Source organism: Hypanus sabinus, unplaced genomic scaffold (genome assembly GCF_030144855.1).
Source record: "Hypanus sabinus isolate sHypSab1 unplaced genomic scaffold, sHypSab1.hap1 scaffold_1550, whole genome shotgun sequence".
NCBI lineage: Eukaryota > Metazoa > Chordata > Chondrichthyes > Myliobatiformes > Dasyatidae > Hypanus > Hypanus sabinus.
The window spans coordinates 1-21,041 of NW_026779627.1; positions in this window are offsets into that span (position 1 = coordinate 1).

Sequence of the window (21,041 nt, forward strand, 5' to 3'; positions counted from 1 at the left end):
GAAGTGATTGAGTGAGCATCTGCAATTTGACAGCATGTGGGAAAACGTGATTCCATCCACTCCGAGAGGAACAAACGAGATTTTTTTTGTTTGTTTTTAACTTTGGGAAAGAGATAACGGTTCAAAGGTACATGGGGTGTTTGGAAACAAGTCATTGAGAGTCAGCGTTCAAGTTAGTGAATAATTAGAGAAAGAAACAGTTCTTTTATCCAATGATGTCAGAGAATTGGAGAAGAGTAAAATAATGGATTTGCGAGCGGTCTCAATCTCCCGGTCCCTGTTATTCTCTCCCGCTCTTTTGTCCCCGGAGCCCTCTGCGAGCACGACTTGCCGCTACAATCAGCCTGACTCTCTGAACATTGAACAGCAAAATCAGAAAGCATGGGACACTAGGGGTTAAAATGCAGTGAAACAGTGTAAATGCCAATCATGATGGAGATTTTCTGTAGCTCGCTATAGCAACACAGTACCAAGGAACACCGTCAATTATTTCTTCAGGCTTGTATGCAAAGCCCCAGGGGACCGTCTCCAAACAATCCAGCATACTCACAGTCCCTACAACCACAACCGCCGTTCTCTCGGTGCAATATTTTGTTTTTAGATTCACATAGCATATAGCCACAAATCAATCGACGGGAAAGCGACAGTCAGCCAGACGGTGGCCACAGTGCTGACAAAACTTAACCATAAGCGGTCTACACACAGCTGTGATCCGCAGTGATCCGCAGGAATCATCTGGGAAAGTAAATTCCAGCAGTCCACTTCAACAGCAGATTCGAAATAACGGCCAATAGATCGTCCGCGGCCATTCCCACCAGGTAGCGAGTGACACATTTGGAGAGACCGCACTTTCCCCGGGACAGGATCAGAATCGCCATCAGGTTCGTTGGAAAAGTTTAGAAAATATTGAGCAGCAGCGAATGCAACAGTTTGAGTGGATTGTGTAATATTTCCGCTTTATTGTTGCATTTAGCGGTGGTGGATCGATACAGAATGCAGAGCGGGCGGTGACACGGAAGTTTATCAGTAAAGTAAAATCAGAACAGTCTGATTGCAGATTTCTCACTGATGACGGAAATGTGAAGAGGCAAGGAAAGCGAAAACTGGGAAACTACTTTCTCTGAGTCAATGCTAAATGAACCACTTCATGTCGGCACATTCCGAATCTCGTGTGCATGAAATCAATAAATCCGAAGATGATGGTGAGAGTTTTCTATTTCACATCCTTCATTTTACTTGACGCTCCCTGTCAGCAACAGAACAGCCGAAGGAATGAACAGAAAAACAGGAAATGCTGGGAACATTCATCCAGAAAAAACAGAATATGTGGAAAACCAGGTAAAGAGTCCTTTCTCAGAATTGTTCTCGGACAGAAAGCTGACCCGAGTGTTAACTGGTTTCTCTTTCCATACGGGCTGTCTGGAGCGTAGTGCTTTTCGAATTCCCCGTGTGTGTTTCCTATTCCCCAATTTGCCGTCTCACACATTTTGCAAACAAACATTGACTGATTCCAACAGAGACAGCGCAGTCTGACCCAGCCGCACAGACAGACATGACTCATCCCATAGAATCCATCACCAGGGGAATTCTGCGTCCTGCAGCGATCTCGGTGCCACAGTCCCGTGTATGTCACAGTGTCAGATATAGACATATTAGAATAAATTTCACAGTGTTCATAACCATGAAGCGACAAACATAGAAACATAGAAAACCTACAGCACAACCGACAGGCAAATCAGCCCTCAAAGCTGTGCCGAACATATCCTTAACTTAGTAATTGCCTAGGCTTACCCATAGCTCTCTATTTTTCTAAGTTCCATGTACCTATCCAGGAAACTCTTAAAAGACCCTATCGTTTCCGCCTCCACCACCGCCGCTGGCAGCCCATTCCCCGCAATCGCCGCTTTTTGCATAAAAAACAACTAACATCTCATCTGTACCTCCTTCCAAGCACCATCAAGCTATGCCTTCTGGTTCAGGCATTTCCGCCCTGGGAAAGAAAAAAAAGTTTCGCAACAGTTCTACACTATTCAATTATGTAACTGTGGTCGTAGTAGTTGAAACAATAACGGAATGCAAAGTGAAGTATAACCGCTGTAGAGAAAGGTAGATGAGAAGGTGCAACTTCATAGTTAGGTAGATTGTGAAGCCAACAGCACATCATAAAATACTAATCCTATAATAGTGCAAGAAATATTGTAATTAAGCTCCGTAATACGTGTTTTCAAGGTGATGTTATATTCACTTCTATATCTTTGATTTTCCCCCACAAAATAGAGAAAAGAGCGTTGATTTGAGTATTTTCAGACAGCTGTCAGCAGATATTTCACAAATAAAGTGTTAAACGTTTTCAGAATGTATATCGGGATATCGAGTTTGGATTCTTGTGAATTCATGCTTGACATTGAAAGTAGAAGTGTGCTTGCACATCACATCCTCCTAATTTTAATGTCTCTATGTCTGTATGTCCCTTTGGGGTAATGGTCAGGACTGCGCACAACACTTTATGCAGATTATGCAGGCAAGTGTTTCTATACAGCCTGCAGAGCTACCTCTCTGGCATTCAGTACCGTCAGTCAACAGAACCAGATCTCCATTCGTCTGCTGAGTTTCCTACCGAACTAGGCTCCTATCTTCAGAGATCTGTCCACGTGCTTTCCGGGATCCCTCCAGTCCACCTTCTTTCTTCATATTCCACAATTTGATATGGATCTCCTGGCCTAACGTAGACATTTTGCCTGCATTGCCTCACTTTGGCATTGTCATGTATCCTCCCGATTCAAAGGAAACAGTTTCCCGTTTTACTTTTATCTGTGATCTTCATGATCTTTTAAAATTTCAAACATCGACCATACCCTCCTCCTCTCCAAGAAAAACAAGTTATCACTTGGCGAATAATACTCAAATATTAAAATTCATATCATATCAGAATACTAACTCTGAAAGATTACCGTTTGGCGGGAATGTAATTCAGCCCCTCTACATTGCCCTATATAGATGGTGTTTGCAAGATGGCTGAATTCTGTCATAGTGCATGGCGAGTAGGCAAAAGCTGCGAGCTCCCGTGACGGTAGGCAAAAGGACCCTGCGATCAGAAAAGCAGCGAGTTGTTGTAAGTTGTACATACTGAGTGGGAGATCTAAACATCTCTTTCCAATGTAACATAATCTCACAGGACTCTCGATAACGAAGTTACTGTTCCTACAGGATTGATTAGATATGAGGAATAGTTTTCGTTCTACGGAGAGCTCCTTTCCACACAGGTGGCGGAATGTCAGAACAACCCACTGTGAATGAATCGCATTCCCAGTACACCAGTCTCATTCAGCCACAGTGGAGCAATTCACCTGGTCCCGGAATTGGAGAAAGTTGTTCCTGGAATCTGGCACCGGCTCTTGCTGCTCCGCATCCAAGAGAAAAGGTTCGATTCTGACCATGAAAAGGGTCTCAGTCTCAGATGGGCATAACTGCCACGGATATGGCTCTGACGCTGAACACGGTAATTTCCCTATCACCCATCGCCACTTTCCTTCTTCTGTCACCTATCAGGGACCATCAGGGCACAAGTGTGAATACGTGTGAGATTATCCACTTTGGGTGTCAGAACAGGAAGGCAGATTATTATCTGAAAGGTGTAAAGTTAGGTAATGGAGAAATACAAAGAGATCCAGGAGTCCTTGTTCATCAGTCACTGAAGGTGAATGAGAAAATGCAGCAGGCTATGCAGAAGGTTGATCGAATGTTGGCCTTTATTAAAAAGGGAATTGAGTACAAGAGCAAGGAAATCCTGTTGCATTTACACAGGGCCCTGGTGAGACCACACCTGGATTATTGTGTATAGTTTTGTTTTTCAGGGTTAAGGAAGGATATCCTGGTGTAGAGGAAGTGCAACGTAGATTCAACAGGCTAATTCCTGGGATATCAGGACAGTCTTACGCAGAAAGGTTAGAGAGACTGGGCTTGTACACGCTGGAATTAAGAAGATTGAGAGGGGATCTAATTGCAACATATAAGATTATTAAGGGATTGGACAAGATAGAGGTAGGAAATATGTTCCAGATACTGGGAGAGTCCAGTACCAGAGGGCATGGTTTGAGAATAAGGGGCAGGTCATTTAGGACAGAGTTAATGAAAAACTTCTTCTCCCAGAGACTTGTGGGGATCCTCGGAAGGCAGTGGAGGCCAATTCTCTGCATGCTTTCAAGAAGGAGCTGGGTAGGTATCTTATGGATAAGGGAATCAAGGGATATGGGGACAAGGCAGGAACCGGGTCTTTATAGTAGATGATCAGCCATGATCTCAAAATTGCGGTGCGGGCTCGAAGGGCCGAATGGTCTACTTCTGCACCTATTGTCTATTGTCTATAAGTGCATTGGAGTAGCTCAAGGGTATTTTCAAGATGAAGGCTGAACAGTTGGCATGAGTGGCATACAGGCAAAATGAGGAAGAGCTTCACGCTGTGAGTATATAGAGTTAGGAAAGTGACTGAAGAGAAGGACCACCAAGGAACTTATCTCCGGATTAGCAAGATCTAGCGCAAGTAGGGATGGTATGACTTAGTGGCTGAGGAGATGATGGTGCCGGCTGCAGGGTTTCAAGTCCTTGGGTCATTGGAGCACTTTCTCTTCGGGGAATGAGTGATTCGTGCAAGAGGGACGGGTTGCATCTGAACGGGAGGGAACTAATATCCTGGCCGGAATGTTAGATAATTCTTATTGAGGGAGGGTTTAAACTAATTTTCCCGTGGGCTAGGAACCAGAGCACCAGACCAAAAAAAAAAAAAATGAAGAAAGATAGATGTAAGGGAAATTCTCGGAGGGCAAAGTTCAATTAGGATGCAAATTGGTTTTAAATATGCAATTTAAAGCGATTACATTACAGAGCCCAGGTGGAGAGGAGGGCTAGAATGTATGATGACTGTAACAGGTTTTTCTAAGTTTATAAAACACAGAGGTCAAGGTAAAAGAACGAGGAGCGGGACTTTTAATCAGGGACAATATTACAGCTGCCTTCAGGGGATACATCTGTGAGGTTCGGGATTTAGTGGCACTGGAGACGGGGAATCGGAGGTCGGTGTCCAGGCTGGAAACTGTTTTGCAGTGGGAGATAGAAGTTATATGTCTGTGTCCCCAGAGAGACCCGAGTTCTTTGGGCGCAGAGCTCGTGGAAAAGAAAAACAAACCAGCAAACGACGCAACCGACTTTTATCTCGTAAACCATCGAGCTGTTTGTTCTATCCCTCCTCTCACTGCGGAACGGAGACACCCTTCTCCTTTCTTGGGGGGGAGAGAGAAACTGATACGTTGAATACCGGGTGAACGAGCATCTTTGGTGTACTGCAAGTCTGTGTCTTTACTGTTGCTTTGCTCACGCTTGAGTGCTCGGTCGCCGGTGCGATGTACTTTTTGCTGGTGTGGAAGAGGTTGGTCGTTGTTTGCTGCCGATTACGCGTGGAGACTTCGGGATTCTAACATTTGAATTTCTTTTATTCTTTGGGGGCTTCCATTTTTCGTGAATGTTTGCGAAGCGAAAGGATTTCAGTATGCATAGTATATGAAATTCTCTATCATTACATTTTCCTTTGAAATCTTGAAGCTTTTGAAACATAGGAACAGACCATATCGATTTAGCCCATCGAGTCCGCTCATCCATTCCATCATGGTTGATTCCAAACCTCGCTCCTCCAAACTCTTACCTTCTCTCCATGAAATGTGATGCCCTGACGAGTCAGAAATCTGCCGGCTTTTTGCTTTAAATGTACCTACGGACTTGGGCTACGCACCTAACTGTGACAGAGTATTCCACACATTTACTACTGTCTCAATAAAAAATGTCCTCCTTACGTCCTTTGTAAAAGTTAGCCCCTCAATTCTGAGGTTGTCCCGTTTAGTTCTGGACACACCCACCACTAGAAATATCCTCTGCACATCCACCTTATCCGCGGCTGTGCAGGTCATTTTCTGTCTAGATGTTGTAAAGGTCCGTCTCCTCAGAACATGCTGCCAACCGGTGCAAAGATCTCTCAACTTACCGTCCAGTGCCAGCTCTTGCCGTGGTCTCTTGCCCTAGGGGCATGGTGCTGGTTGTAGTAAGCTCTCTACTCTTATATTTCGATGCCGCTGTCGTAAAGATCTCTATCCTTACAGAACGTTGTCATTTGCTGTAAACGTGTGTACTTCACAGTGCGGGGCAAACTGTTGTGAAGACCAATGGCCTTACAGAATTTTGCCGACTATTGCAGAGATGTCTGTCTTTAGTCTGGTGCCAACTCTTTTAGATGTCTGGGTTCTTACCACATCGTGCATGATGATGCAAAGGCTTGTGCCATTAGAACACAATACCGATGGCGTTTATTTTTATTAATCCCAGTTGCAGGGCAAAACAGGGATTGTCCAGATATTGGTATTCAGTGTTATGTTTTGAAAAAATTCTCCTCTTGTATTGGAGTCTTGTACTTGTCTGTGCCCTTACTGACCAGTGCACCTTTTGGCCGCTGGGTATGCTTCGAATACAGTGTAAGAAAATTTACAGAGGTGTGCCCTTATTTAATAAACTGATCTTGCAGGCACAGATAGTTTACAATTCTCCAGGAGATCGGACTAAGTGTTGATATCATTGGTAGCCACGAGATCAATGCGGGCGGGGTAGATCATCCAGCCTATCAAACCCATTCTAGCTCCTGCTACAACATTCCTACCGTCCAGTTCCCACTTTCTTCGGACAGCATGACAGGTTTATTTTCCTGAAGAGCGTGCACAGTTCCTCTTTGAGCACTCTGATTGTTTGTTCACCCAACCCTACGGCCACTGTGTCCCAGTCGAAAACCATTGTCACAGGCCCCATTGTTCCTTTGCCCACTGGGCTGCAATTCATTGAGCAATAAACTGTGAACAGTACAGCTCAGGAGAAAATCCCTTCTGCGCACTGTCTGTGTGCAGACCATGCTGAACATTTATACAGCATGTTTTCCTGTATGTGACCTGTGTCCCTAGTGGACTGAATCCCCCACAGGATTTGCACAGCTTAATGCACAGCACCATCTCCTCCACACTATCTGTCCGTCTGAAAATATCACCACATCGCATCCCTGATCTCGCTTTCCTCCATGTCATTCTCCTTAGTGAACATCAACGAGTGCAAATGAATAAATTTTTTACATCACATGTTAACCCTGTCAGCAGGCATAGACTCCATTTTTGTTCTTGCTTTGTCCTGTGCTCTCCCAGTCAACTGCTGTTTTCACAGTATACATACGTTGCTTTGGGACTCAAGTTAATCCTCTTCACGGTGATCATAGAACATAGATACTTTCCGCCTACAATGTAGTACCAACCATGTAACCTGATCTACAGCCTGCGTAGAATTTCCCTAGCGCACAACCATCTAGTTTCCTAAACTCGATGAACTACTGAATAGGTTCTTAAAAAGCCGGATTGTATCCGCTTTCACCACCGCTGCCGGCAGTGCATTCCACGTACCCACGACTCTCTGTGACATCTCCTGCTGACTGCTCAGTCTCCTGATTCACTGTGTGACTTGTTTCTGGGTTCCTAAATGTTGCTACAAAAACCTACACAGTTTCAGCTTCCAAAGCTTGCATATGGCTCTGCTTAATTGTTGACCTGAATACCATATCATCCTAAGTTCCTGAATAACCCATCATTCTCCAAATTCTTCAAAGCAACGAGCAAGTACTGAAGTCTGAGCGGCTTGACGGTAAGTGACTCTCACATGTCAGACATAACACCTGCACCCAGAGTCCTCTCTGCGATTCCAAACTATTTCTTCTGTAATTAGTCTACTCCAAATTTGCATTTATTCGGCTACATGTCTAGTCTATTCCTTATCCATAAACATTTGAATACCTCCAGAATTCCCAACGAAAGTCCAATCAAGTCGCTAATCTTTTTTTTTTCCCAATACCAGATCGTATCTCTCCCTCCGTTGTGGTTCATTTACATGCTGTTTCAGGAAAACTTCCTGAAAACATCGAACTCATAAAGCCCCATCCAGGCCTCAGTAGACGGGGATTCCTATTCATTCACCGAAGGTTATTCACGTACTAAATTATTCTTAAATCAGCCCATAAACTGCTGACATATCGGTTCCTCTCTCTTACAGGATATTGGAGGGCTACTAGTATAATCCCATAATAGCGACTTTATCTTTCTTATTATTGAGCTCTACCCACCTAGGCATACTGGTTGAGCCGGTGGGATGACCTGCCCCTGTGTCGTACTGCCTGATCAGCAGGGCAGCTGCCCAAACTGCTATACCTCACTGTGAACTGTCCGAATCATCGCAATCCTGCAATGTTTAGCTACCAGTTCTGCCCTGCTTTGTACCGGATATCTGTAATGGCTCTAAATGTATCTGCCTTAACTGTTATCCACCCTGCTGTGAAATAAACACACTTCTGGCCCGCGGGATCGCCGTGGTCTTAAACGCACGGCCCCACTTCGACTTCATTTTGGCAAGTCTAGTCCACGTCTCTATTTTCCGCTCAATGATATTTCCTGAAATGTAGCATTGGTCTCCCTGCACACCACACACTCCCTTCTCCCGGCATGCCACGGATTATACTTATCCCAACGCAACTCCCGCAAACTTCCCTGAGTGAGAGAATTATCTCCACTTCAGTACAGTTTTCACTCATCCTCCATCTATCCTGGTAGAGAGCACCGTGATCTGTGTCCCTGATACCCTCCCCATTGCACCAGATAGTTAGCCACATATTTAACTGTGGTAACTCACTATCTCTTACTTTGGCAATATTGTGACGTCGGAGGTAATCCAAGGTCAAAACCCCGGTGTTCGTACTTCTCAGTATATAAACGGTCTTAAACATTCAGTTGATTGCTTGGTAATTTTGAGGGATCTCGGGTTGGCACAGCACGAGACCCTTGTTCCTCCACATTGCGATGAAATGGCCCATTTATACTCTGTAATGTAGTTAGATTTTTTATTGTGGATCACCTCACTCTTTTCCGGGTGGAAAATCCATATGCCACTATTCATACCTCCTCTGCACCGTGTCGATATCCGATTGTAATCTATGAACAGACTCTACACTATCCACACAAAACACCCCTTTCGTGTAATTTACTTTATTTAGAGATGCAGCAGTGACAAGGAGCGGCGGCGCACTTCGTCAATTTAACCTCAGCCCAATGGCAGTACAATTTATAATAAACGATTAATCCCCCGTTGTCGGACTTGGGAGAAACCCGCAGTTGTCAGGAGGAGGATGAACGAACTCTCTACAGATGAAACCGTAACTGAACTCCAGCGTCCCGAGCTGGAATAGTGCCGCTGTCACTGCTACGTCACGTGGCGTCCAAACCTGCAATTTACCGACACACATATTCAGTTCCTCTTTCCAGTCGTTTACAAAAATCAGAAAGAGCATGGTTACAGAAAAGATCGCATTTAGCGTTAGTCCCTTATTCTCTGGGTAAGATAATTCCAGATTCAGTATGTCAAGTTTCCATCAATCCCAGGCCTCCAGTCTTGCTGCCTGAGTCTATTATTGGGACTCTTGCCGCACTCAATTCCAATTGTGTGTCTGTGGCATGCGGGGGTGGGAAGTGTGTGGTGTGCAGGGAAACCAATGCTACAATTCAGCAAGGAGCATTGAGAGGAAAGTAGAAACGCGGACGAGGAATGTCAAAATGAATTCAATGTGGGGCCAAGCGCTTATGAGCACGGTGGTCCCGCGGGCCAGAAGCGTGTTTATTTCACAGCAGGGTGGATACAGTTAAGGCAGACACATTTAGAGCCATTACAGATATCCGGTTAAAAGAAGAGCAGGACTGTTAGCTAAACATTGCGGGATTGAGATGATTCAGGCAGATAGCGAACGTTTCGTCGTTACAACGGGAGTTTAGGGAACTACTGTTAGATGAGCTTTATAGCGGGGAGGGAACCGATGGGATTCGCATGAGCAGAATTTACTTGCAGAAACAAGCGGCGTCGGTGGCAGGCGGTTAGTTTGACAGTGATCGCGTAAGTGGCATGTGGATATCGCGTACAGAGGTGTGGGAAGGGCTTTGGAAGGAAGGATTACTGCGCAGAAATGTTTCTAAAATAAGAAATAAGAGATTCAAATGAACATGAGTCCGTGCAATAGATATACTGAATGCCAGCATGCAGATCCATTCGGGAGTAAAAGAGATAAATTCAATAGTGGCATTCATTTCCCGATTACACGAATTCGATGACTGAGATTGGCTGGAGGACAAGTCATTGGGTGTAGGTAAGAAGATAGTTAACAGGTTCTTTATTGGTGAGGGGGTTAACAGTTCCTTGGGTAAGGAAGGAAATAAGGGTTGAGAATCAAAATAACGGCAGAAGAGCTCGATGGAACGATTAGCCCAATTTTATATCCTGTGTTTTAGTGGCATGTCATTCGACAGTCTGAATGAAGTATCGGGCCTTCTTCCAGAGCCTTCATAAAATGTCTTTCGGCAGCTTCTGCACTAAGTTTCTTTGCTACTTCATGAAAAAAAAACGTCATGACAAACAGGAAGCAACTCTTCCTTCACTAAGTCATGCAAAACACCTTTAAAATAGACTTCATGCAGACGTTGATTGAACGTTGTCGACGCACTCTCTGAGCATCTGAACTTCCGACTAACTTGATACCAACATAACACAACACACAAATAGCGCTGGAGGGACCTAGCGGGCCAAACAACTTCCATTGAAAAGAATAAACAGATGGCGTTTCGTGCTGAGACTCATTTTCCAGAAATGCTGTCTGGCCTGCTGAGTTTCTCCAGCAGTTTGTGTGTGTTGCTTCGCATTTCCTGAATCTGCAGATTTTTCGTGTTAGTGTTGATAGTGACACAGGTACACGTACAATTAAAGTCAACATCTCCGTACACAGGGAAATGAGGAAGATAGACTCCTTCCTCGCAATGGCATAAAAGCCACCTTTAGAAATTGACTTTCCACAGAAGATAATTGAAAATCATTGAGACATTCCCTGTGCTGGTACACATCTCACAAAACTGATACCAACTCATTTGAAACAAGGACACTCACCGTTAAAGTTAAGGTCTCTGAACACGTGGTTGTTCGCTGCACATAGCGTGTTGAGAGACGTGTAGATGTTTGATGCTATCAGCTGAATCTTTTTTGCGGTCCTGCCAACTGTCTCGGAGATGGACCAGGTCAGATCTGATCTCCGGCGAGCTCACTGTTAATTCCGACCGCTCTGTCAGTCCGCGCAGGATTTCCACGAGGTCTTCCATTTCTTCTCCGTTCACCAGAAGCGACGGCGTTGTCTGTCACTTGGCTGGTGAGCATTTACTCTGAGGTTGAGAATTCATTGTTGAACGCTCTGACGAGAGAGAGCAGCTGATGAAAACATAGAAATAAAAGGCAGGATGAGTTTGATAACTGGCAGGAGGTAGATTTCCTGGCAGGCTGCGGGTGATGAACGGTCTGTTTCCCAGTTGTAACTGTCTCGTCTATAAACCTGTTTTATTACCGCTGCTGCCACGTTCTCTGAAGGCAGCCAGTTCCGTAATGCCAGGATGAAAAACACTGCGACAGCGTCTAACAAGCACTAGATATTGTGCTTATTAATTATTTGAATAATTGATATGAGCGGATACTTCGCTGCGCAGATGAACTGCTCTCTGAACTTGGGCTGAGTTACCCCATAAATAAAAGTGTTTGTGCAACAACTTAATATCAGCAGCATGTCGCCGTAGTGTTCAAATGTGTATTCAGAATCGTTGTAAGTAATTTTGTCCAGTCCGGCTTTTCTGTAATAAACAATGTCAGCAAATACTAGCGACCACAGGATGATGAAGCTCCCAGAGATGGTGACAAGCAGGATCACAGACCTCCTCCTGCTCTCTGTCTATGGGTCACAGCAGTTTTTCGCCTTCCTCTGTCCCTTCAGCCCCTTACGGACGCAACTAGTTACTAAAATGTGTCTGACTGTCAAAGCATTGAGCAGTAATATTAACACGAACGGAAACTATGGCGTTAGAGCGCTAGTAAGCCACTCATATCCCTCCCACCCGGGATCCGGCTTTTGTGAGTCAATCCCAGGGTATGTTCTCAATCACTCTCAAAGGATGATATATAAAAAAGATGGGGACATTTTTAAAACAGAGCAGAACACCGGTTATTGACAGAACAACAGCAGCAGTTCTCCCGGTGCTATACTTTGCTTTCCACTTCTGAGAACAGATGGTGACAAACCGGTCAAACGTAAAAGTGACGGTGAACCACACAGAACAATCCGTGGCTGCCAGTCCCAGCGCAGAGATCACACTGCACACTGGGGTGATGTCCAGGAACGTCCCGAGAAATAATAATAACTAATCCGCCACAATACGACTCCACAAATAATGTTCAGTAGATTCGTAGTTGCCATGGCCACCAGGTAGAGAGTGGTGGAGAGGCCGCACTTTCCTCGGGATAGGATCACAATCGCCGACAAATTCACTAGGGGAACAGTAAAAATAATGAATTAATTAGTATCTCTGCGCTCCGTGGTTCTTGGTGCAGAGATAATCTGAGAATTGAGAGCAATAAAACTCTGCAGACAATTCACTTCTGGAGCTTTAAAATATGAAAAGCGGGTGTCGCTGTTGTATTACTTGTACATGCTGGGTGAAGGAGCAAGGTACCCGGCACTGGACGAGGAGCAGCGTTCGCGAAGAGGCAGTGTCTGCTGATCACCGAGGTCGCTTTGGAGAAATCAAAATAAATCTCCTTCCATTAGGCTTTCGTCTGATTTCAAAGCATGGATATCTTTATCAGCGGCGGTGATTGCCAACGAAGTTCTGACACGCTTGACATAGAAGGAAGACCCGCTCCTACGCCATCTGTCCATTTACAAAGTTCATAATCCAACTGAAAAATATCTCCCCTTGTCGCATGTCCTCGTCTCCTCCTCCGCTCCCCGGTAGTCACCTGCCTATATCTGCGCTGCTTGATAAACTTCTTTTAATTTCTGCAACTGTACCTACTCGGGATTCCGTCAAGCTGTGGTAAGGATTTCGATCTGACTTTCTCATTTTCGCGTATAAAAATTCTGCGCAGCCCTCTGAACGTTTCAGTTATTTTGCACACTCGTGCTTAACCCATCCAATTTCCAAAGGAAAAATACTAAAGAAAGTTTGAAACATCTTTTGAAGTTGCTTCAAATTAATGTAGCATCATTCCGAATATTTCGACCTTATTGTTCCAGAGTGAAGTTTTGCATGTACCTTACCCCGTCTGACCTCTAATAGACACCGCTGGTTGATTCTTGACTCCCTTATCACTTCAGAGAAAATGATGCTTGGAAACGAATCCCGGTACACTAAAAAGCACACAACGCTTACGTGAATTTTCGTAACTCTCGATGTTTCGGGATCTAACTCATAAGTTATTAGTAACACTTTTCCCTGATTCATAACGGGTGATTTGCTTTCTGCGTTCCCTTCAAACTTGCAAAAATTTCGTAAAACAATGCAACATCGTTAAATTGGAATGGCGCTATTAGCACCAATAGCCAGTGAAGGGATCGAGCGAACGGGAATATCGGAGTTTAATTTGACAGCGGCTTTGCGTTGATAAATCAAAACTGCCTGTCATTAGTCCACAAAATTAATCCATTTCCGGGATGTTCAACTCCACGTCTGTCTCAACTGACAATTTATTAACAACTGAAACCACGGATGAAACTACAGCACAATTTCTTAAGCACAGAGTTTTGTCACAATGCCTGCACGGCACTTACTGATACATCGGCATCTAAATGTTATCCGTAAATGATCAAGCCTAAAGACCGCGGATACAACGCGCAAATCGCCTCTGTTCTTACCAGGAATACCAATTCCGGCAGTTATCATGTAATATATCTTTCGCACACTGTAAAATATTTCAAGCATGGTGTCTGAAGTTGACTCCGTCTTTTTAACTACCCACGATGTTGCTGAAGAAACTCTGAGCTGATGGATCTCTTTGGTTATTAATTTATACTCGCTCCGATAAACTGAGTATTCAATACTATAGAAGGCTGACGTGTCTTCCAGCAGTTGGGGTAAAAATAAATATGATGTTATTCAGATAAAATCCCAATTGTGATGTGGTATGCACAGCATGACACAAAATTGCAAAGTCTTGAAGACGAAAAACAACGATTTGAGATGTGTGTGAGAATTGTTGACAAACACTCTCAGATCCATCTCTATTTCATGATTTAACTTGTTGAGCTTCTTCATACCTCGAACCTACAGACATTGTCAACAGAGACCAATGCTCTTCTGTCAATGGGCTGCTGTGTTTCACTCTGAGACTAGTCTCGATTACACATTTTGCCATAGTAATATATTAAAAGAGCATGTTAATTTTACGTTCTTTAAATATAATGAAGAATCTTAAAGAAATAGAGCATGCTGGCTTACGAAGATACTGAACACATACAACACTTGAATCAAATTAACGGCAACATACACAAACATTTGGAAGAGCTCGACAGGCCAGCATTGGTGTAAATAAATAAACTTCGATGTTTCCGGGCGAGAAACTTCAAATTAATTAATGTTTCGCCAAGCATTGCAATTTTGTTGTCCAGGAAGAACTACAGTGCACAAATTGGTGGATTCGAAAACATCGGAATTGTTTCATTTACCTAGTGTTCGCTGGTCTTAAACGGTCACATTAGAATTTAACAAAGGCACAAGGCCGGGAGAAGAAACCAGAGACTCCGTTGGTTGTCCCCCTGGACTAGAGGCAGTAAGAGGAGACACAGGTAGGTCTGGTGACATTGAACCAATGGGATGGAGATACATCAGTTCATCTACTGGGGAATACCATAAGGATCAGAATTTCCAAACACTTAACAGCGGTGAATCTTCAATAACCAGAGAACGACTTTTGCATAAGAGGAGGATCGTACAGACACGTGGAGATCAGGACCACTGGGAACGCGTAGAGTCATTGCCCAGGTAATAGCTTTTAATTTCATCTACTTTCCATGCAGTAAGAAGGACATTCTAGTGATGGTGCAAACGGGATTTTTTTTAGCTTAGGTAATGAAGGTTATATTATGCCAAACACAAATACGTTCTGTGCCTCTCTGAGCATTTCTTTTAATAACGGGTAGATCCAGGAATTGGCGCCCCTCACGGACTCGATGATAAATCTATTCTTTCAGCCGGATAACCGATTCGGAAAACGTTGGGGAGGGGCAAAAAGATCTGCAACTGGGTAGTTAACGGCTACTGACCAAGAACGAAAAATTCAGGAAATTCTGCAAGTCCGAAGGGCCTGCATTTTCTTGATTAGAGGGGATACCTCCAGAAATACGTTTTCGGGAAGTGTCCACAATAAGAGGTGGCCCCTAAACATACTTCTGCAAGCAGTTGTCTGTCTTTTACTATGCACGACTTCACCAATAGAGAGTTTATTTGGTATCTGTGTCTCCTTTTCCCATGATCTGCACATTTTCCTCAGCAGCCATATTTCTGTATGTGTAGGTTCACATTTTCACTGCAGTTTTGGATGCTTTCAACCGTTTATTTGAGCCCTGGGATCATTGTTTTTTTTTTTCAATATAATGCTGTTCCATACATCCTTGGATAATTTGTACACCTCTCCACCGTCCTGATGATTTTGGCTACAGGGTCCCCCGTCCCGAGTTGATACCAATGACGTTAATATTGTATTATGTAATTCCTGAATTGTCCCGCCACTATATCGTTCTGTATCTGGGTAAATCTGAGTGCATATGCGGATGCCAACACGTTGTAATAATTTCCGTTTCTGCGGAGTCATCTGGGCTCAGGTTTGGGCTGCAGACTCGGGGTGAAGGAGCAACGCCTCATATACCGTCTGGGTAGTCTCCAGCCCCTTCGAATTCTCCAACTTCCGGTAATTCACTCCTTCTCACATCCCCCATCCCATTTTCTCTCTGCCTCCTCTTCCAGCTGCCTGTCACCTCTCTCAGAATTCTGCCTTCTTCTACTACCCCTTGCGCCTTACATTCCTTTTTCACCTTTCCTGCCTAATCCGTCCCTGCTTCCCCTCCCCCACTCCTTGATCTTTCATCTGATTGGTTTTTCACCTGGCACCTACTAGCCTCTCCTTCCCACCCTCCCCCACCTTCTTTATCGGGCCCTTGCTCCCTGCTACTTCAGTCCCAACTAAGGGACTCAGCCCGAAGCGTTGTGTGTTCGTTTCCAGGGATGCTACTGGACCTGCTGAGTTCCTCCAGCCTGTTGAACGTATTGCTTTTACCACAGCATCTGCAGTGTCCTTTGTGTTAAGCCCATAAAATAAGGTGGAAACGCCACCAGCAGGGCGTTTCACGCTGAACCTCGACGATCATCTCAGGCTCATCAACATGGGTGAGTGACAATAGGTGGGACGAAACCGGAGAACCTCTAGTGAGTGGTCCATTTGGTGGCCACCCTGTTCCCTTTTTATGGGACAATGAAGGATCCTGAGTCGCCATCATAAATAAAACAAACTGCGATATACAATTTAAAATGATCCTTGGTAAATTCACAGGACATTCACAAGTGGAACATCTGAGTGCACCTTTTGAAGTTTAAATATAAAACATAACATGAGAAGATTCAATAGTACTAGTTGAATTACCCAGGGAGCAGTAACATATACTGGGGAGTAATTACATGACTAAAACTGGGCTTTGTTTTGAGTTAATTAATTGTACGATTTGGCACATGCCAACTTGCACAATGGAAAAATATGCACAATGGGTGAAAAGTGAATAAAACCGCATGAAATGAGTAATTTTCTGAAGATCCATCAAATAATTACACAGTACTCAAATACATTTGCAAGGCACAAGCATGTCTGCGGAAAGATGGCTGGTAGTGTGTCCATACAAGGTCTAGACCAGATAGCAGAAAAGCAATATGGTTTTCACAAAAACAAAACAAAGGAAGTTGTAGGTAAGGCGATAGAGTCTTGTACTACAGGGGGTATTGAGATCGTTACCCTTTACTATCTACTCAATCATTTAGCCAGAATGGAATCCAGATGGTATCCGGACATGGAGAACAGACTATCGAAAACTGAATTAAGTAGCACTGTTAGCAAACACAACTGTAGCAACTAACCCGGAAACAGTAGTCAAACAGAATGAAAGAGCGCAATGGATCACAGTTTTAAACATAAATAATGGATTTTAGTCTATCCCGCTGGAAAGAGAGGGTCAGAGCACATTTGCGATTACCTTTCAGGGACAGCAATATACATGGACTTTCCTACTACACGGGATCGATAATTCCGCACCTATATTTCACGAGTGCTTTGGGGAAGGTTTAAAACAGTTTTCAAACCCCATTGTTTGGTACAATACGTAGATGATCAACTCCTGAAGATTGAAAGCAAGCAGAAGCATTATTAGCTATTGACAGAACTGTTGCGATAATTACTTGCGTTGGGACGAAATGTAAACACTCAAAAAGCGCATGTGATGAAACAGGAAGCTAATTATTTGGAAATGACGTTGACATGAGAAAATGAAAAGCGAAGATTACAAGAGGTTATGAAACAACCAATTCCCAGAGATGTGAAAGGGCTGCGGTCTTCTCCGGATTTTCTAGGATACTGAACGGATCACATTGATTTATTTTCCACTAACAACGCTGCTTTAATGGAGCCACTGAAAAATAATGTGCCATGGAACTGGAAATCAGATCACATCGTAGCCATTACAGCTCTGAAGAAGTAATTGGCCACTGCTTCTGCTCTAAAAATCCCGAATCTTTGGAGGGGGCCACAACTGATAGCATTCACTCAGTAGTGCTATTTCAGGAAACACTTGGGAATTTCAGACCAGTAAGGTGGGCATGCTCTCTCCCGTAGAACAGGGGTTTACAATATGTGAAAAACGTGTTAGCTGTTTTCTGGGCGGTACAAAATTTCGCCAGTAAGAGCAATTTATTCCTCTTACGAGTCCGACAGTACACAGCTAGCTCCATGCAATTGTCCGCATTGGCACATAGCAATTAATATGCATAACGGTTCCGATTCGGTAGTCTCCAGGATGGAGCAACTCTTCCAAGAAGATGAAGACAGATCCTATCAAGGTGATGTTTTTTCAGTTTCCTCATCAGCGACCAACGGCATTCTTTTTCAAAAAATAGAAGGAATAGGGCATATGCCAGAGCTCTCTCTCCCATCCTGAAAGAAAATTGGGTGAGGAAAAACGAAAATCTTGAGTTGAAAGAAAATTCGGAAGCTGGGTTGAATAGTCTAACAAAAACCAAAGAGAAAAATATGGACAACGATATTGTAATATTTTATCAGGAAACAGGAAACACATTAAACAGAGAAACATAGAAAACGTACAGCACGATACAGGCCATTCGGCCCACAAAGTTGTGCTGAACATGTCCCTACCATAGAAATTACGAACTTACACATCGCCCTCTATTTTTCTAAGCTCCAGGTACCGATCAGAAAGTCTCTTAAAAGACACTATCGTATTAGCCTCCACCATCGTTGACTACAGCCCATTCGACGCACTTATGGGTCCCTGAATAAAAGAAAAACAATTTACTGCTGGCATTTCCATTATACCTACTCCCGAGCACCTTAAATCTGTGTTTGCTTGTGGCAACTACTTCAGCACTGGGGAAAAGCCTTTGGCCATCCATAGGATCAATGCCTCTCATCATCCCCTACAACTCTAAAACGTCCCCTCTCATCCTCCATTGCTCCAACTGAAAAGGCATCAGTTTTCATAAGGCATACCCCCCAATCCTGCCAAATACTACTAAATCTCAACTGCCGCCTTTTTCTATAGCTTCCACATCCTTCCTGTAGTGAGGCGAGCAGAACTGAGCACAGTACTCCAAGGGGGTCTGACCAGGGTCCTATATATTAGCAACATTACCTCTTGGCTTCTAAATTCAATACCACTATTGATGAAGGCCAATACACCGTAAGCCTACTTAAACTCAGTGTCAACCAGCGCAGCTACGTTAAGCGTCCTAATGTCTCGGACACAAGATCCTTCTGATCCTGCACCCTGCCATCATATTTGACCTACCTAAATAAACGACTTCACACTTATTGAAACACATCACACAGCTTACCCTTGTGTGTTACAGTTTTAATTCAGCATGCAAATGTATTTTTTGTGATGGAATTAACCATGACTAGGGACACGACAAGGGGAGATACAAGAGGATGTCTCGCTTTGGTAACAGAATACCTGCATGTGGATGTACGATTTAATCTAACTGAAATAACGGGACCTGAATGGCGCTCATCTACAACGAAACGATTCTTTATTCACCTTCGTTGGAGACAACTAAGCAGGAGTGAGTTGACGTCAGTCAAAATGGCAGGGAAACAGGACTATTGGAATTAGTGGGGTCATGTCAAGCATCACGGGTAGCAAGAGTCAACACTTTAGATTTAGCAGAATGAGAAAGCCAGATACAGTCCCTCCAGCAGAAGATAAACGATATTACTGGAGAACATTGCCAGGGTCAGGTGCAAACTAATCAGATTGTTCAAGATGCATACCAGGTAACGTTACATTTCAAAGAACATTATCGAAGTACATATGTGTCGACACAAACAAACATGAGATTCGTTTTCTTGTGGGCATGCACAGTACACGAAATAAAATGGAATCACTGAAAACCGTCACCGAGCGGGACAGACAAAGAACCAATGTGCAAAAGATAACAAAACGTCTGAAACGATAATAAACAGAAAAAAAAATAATCACATTAATCACATAATCATCATCAGCATCTTTATCATCATTGTCATCATTATCATTACAATCGTATTCATAATCTTCATTATCTTCATTAACGTCATGATCATTATCATCATTTTCATCAACATCATCCCCATTAAGTAATAAACAAAAACTACTGAGGCCAACAGATGTGGAGTCCCTGAATGTGAGTCTATAAGTTGCTGGAACAGATCAGTGATGGGGAGAGTGAAGTAGAGTGAATAACTACCCAAACATGGAATTGTCTGCCTTGAGACTCCTGTCCCTTCGTCCTAATGGCAACAGCGAGAAGACAGCAGGGCCTAGGCTGTCGTGTTTAGCTACAATTTGAACTAACATGCTGGGCCAACGGCAAATCCTGTGAAAAGCTAAGTTGCTGATATCTCCGTTTGTGATCCAGTGATGTCGAATGGCTCAAGGCCCTCTGGAGTTGTCCTGCTGCATGCAGAGTGGGTAGGATATGAATAGATTGTTGAGATAAAATGTCATTCAACAGGGACATCGGAGTAATTCAGATGCATTGAACATAGGTGATTCGCAAAGAAATAAGTTAATCAGTGTTTCGCTTCTTCTGTGTAGAGGGGGCACAGTTATGAACGGAACGCAATGCAGAGCATTGGAAGTATAAACGTCGATATATATTTATTATACAAATATGTGCATGTCACCATATTCGTGTAGTCTTCTACAGTAAATTCAAGAAACGCAATAGATCATTGAAGAATGACAACGAACAGGGTAGACAAACGACCAATGTGCAAATCACTGCACACAATGCAAATACAAAAAAATAATGAAAAGGAGTATACATAATAATCATCATTATCGTAAGTATTGGGAACATGAGATGAGGATTCCTTGAATTGAGTCCATAGGTTACGGGACCATTTCAGTGATGAGAAGAGTGAAGGTGAGTGAAAACCGTCTCTGAAATGGGATGGCAGTATCGAGGAGAAAACAAGGACTGGTTGTCTGAGGTACATTCATTGCAATAGCACTAACATGCTGGCCCCAGGACAGATCCTCTGAAATGATAACGCTGTGGAATTTAAAGTTGTTGACCCTTTACATGTCTGATCCGCCGATGAGGAATTCGCTGATGGACCGCCGTTTTTCTCCTCCTGATCAATGATCTCTCATTAACACTGAGTGAGAGGCTGTTGTGAAACATCACTGACAGATTTTCAATCTCCGTCCTACATGCAGGTTCGTCAGCATCTTTGCTTCTGCGCAGGACAGTCAATACCAAAGCTCAGAGAAGTAAAATTAGTAAAAAGTAAAATTGTCATTTAAAGTAAAA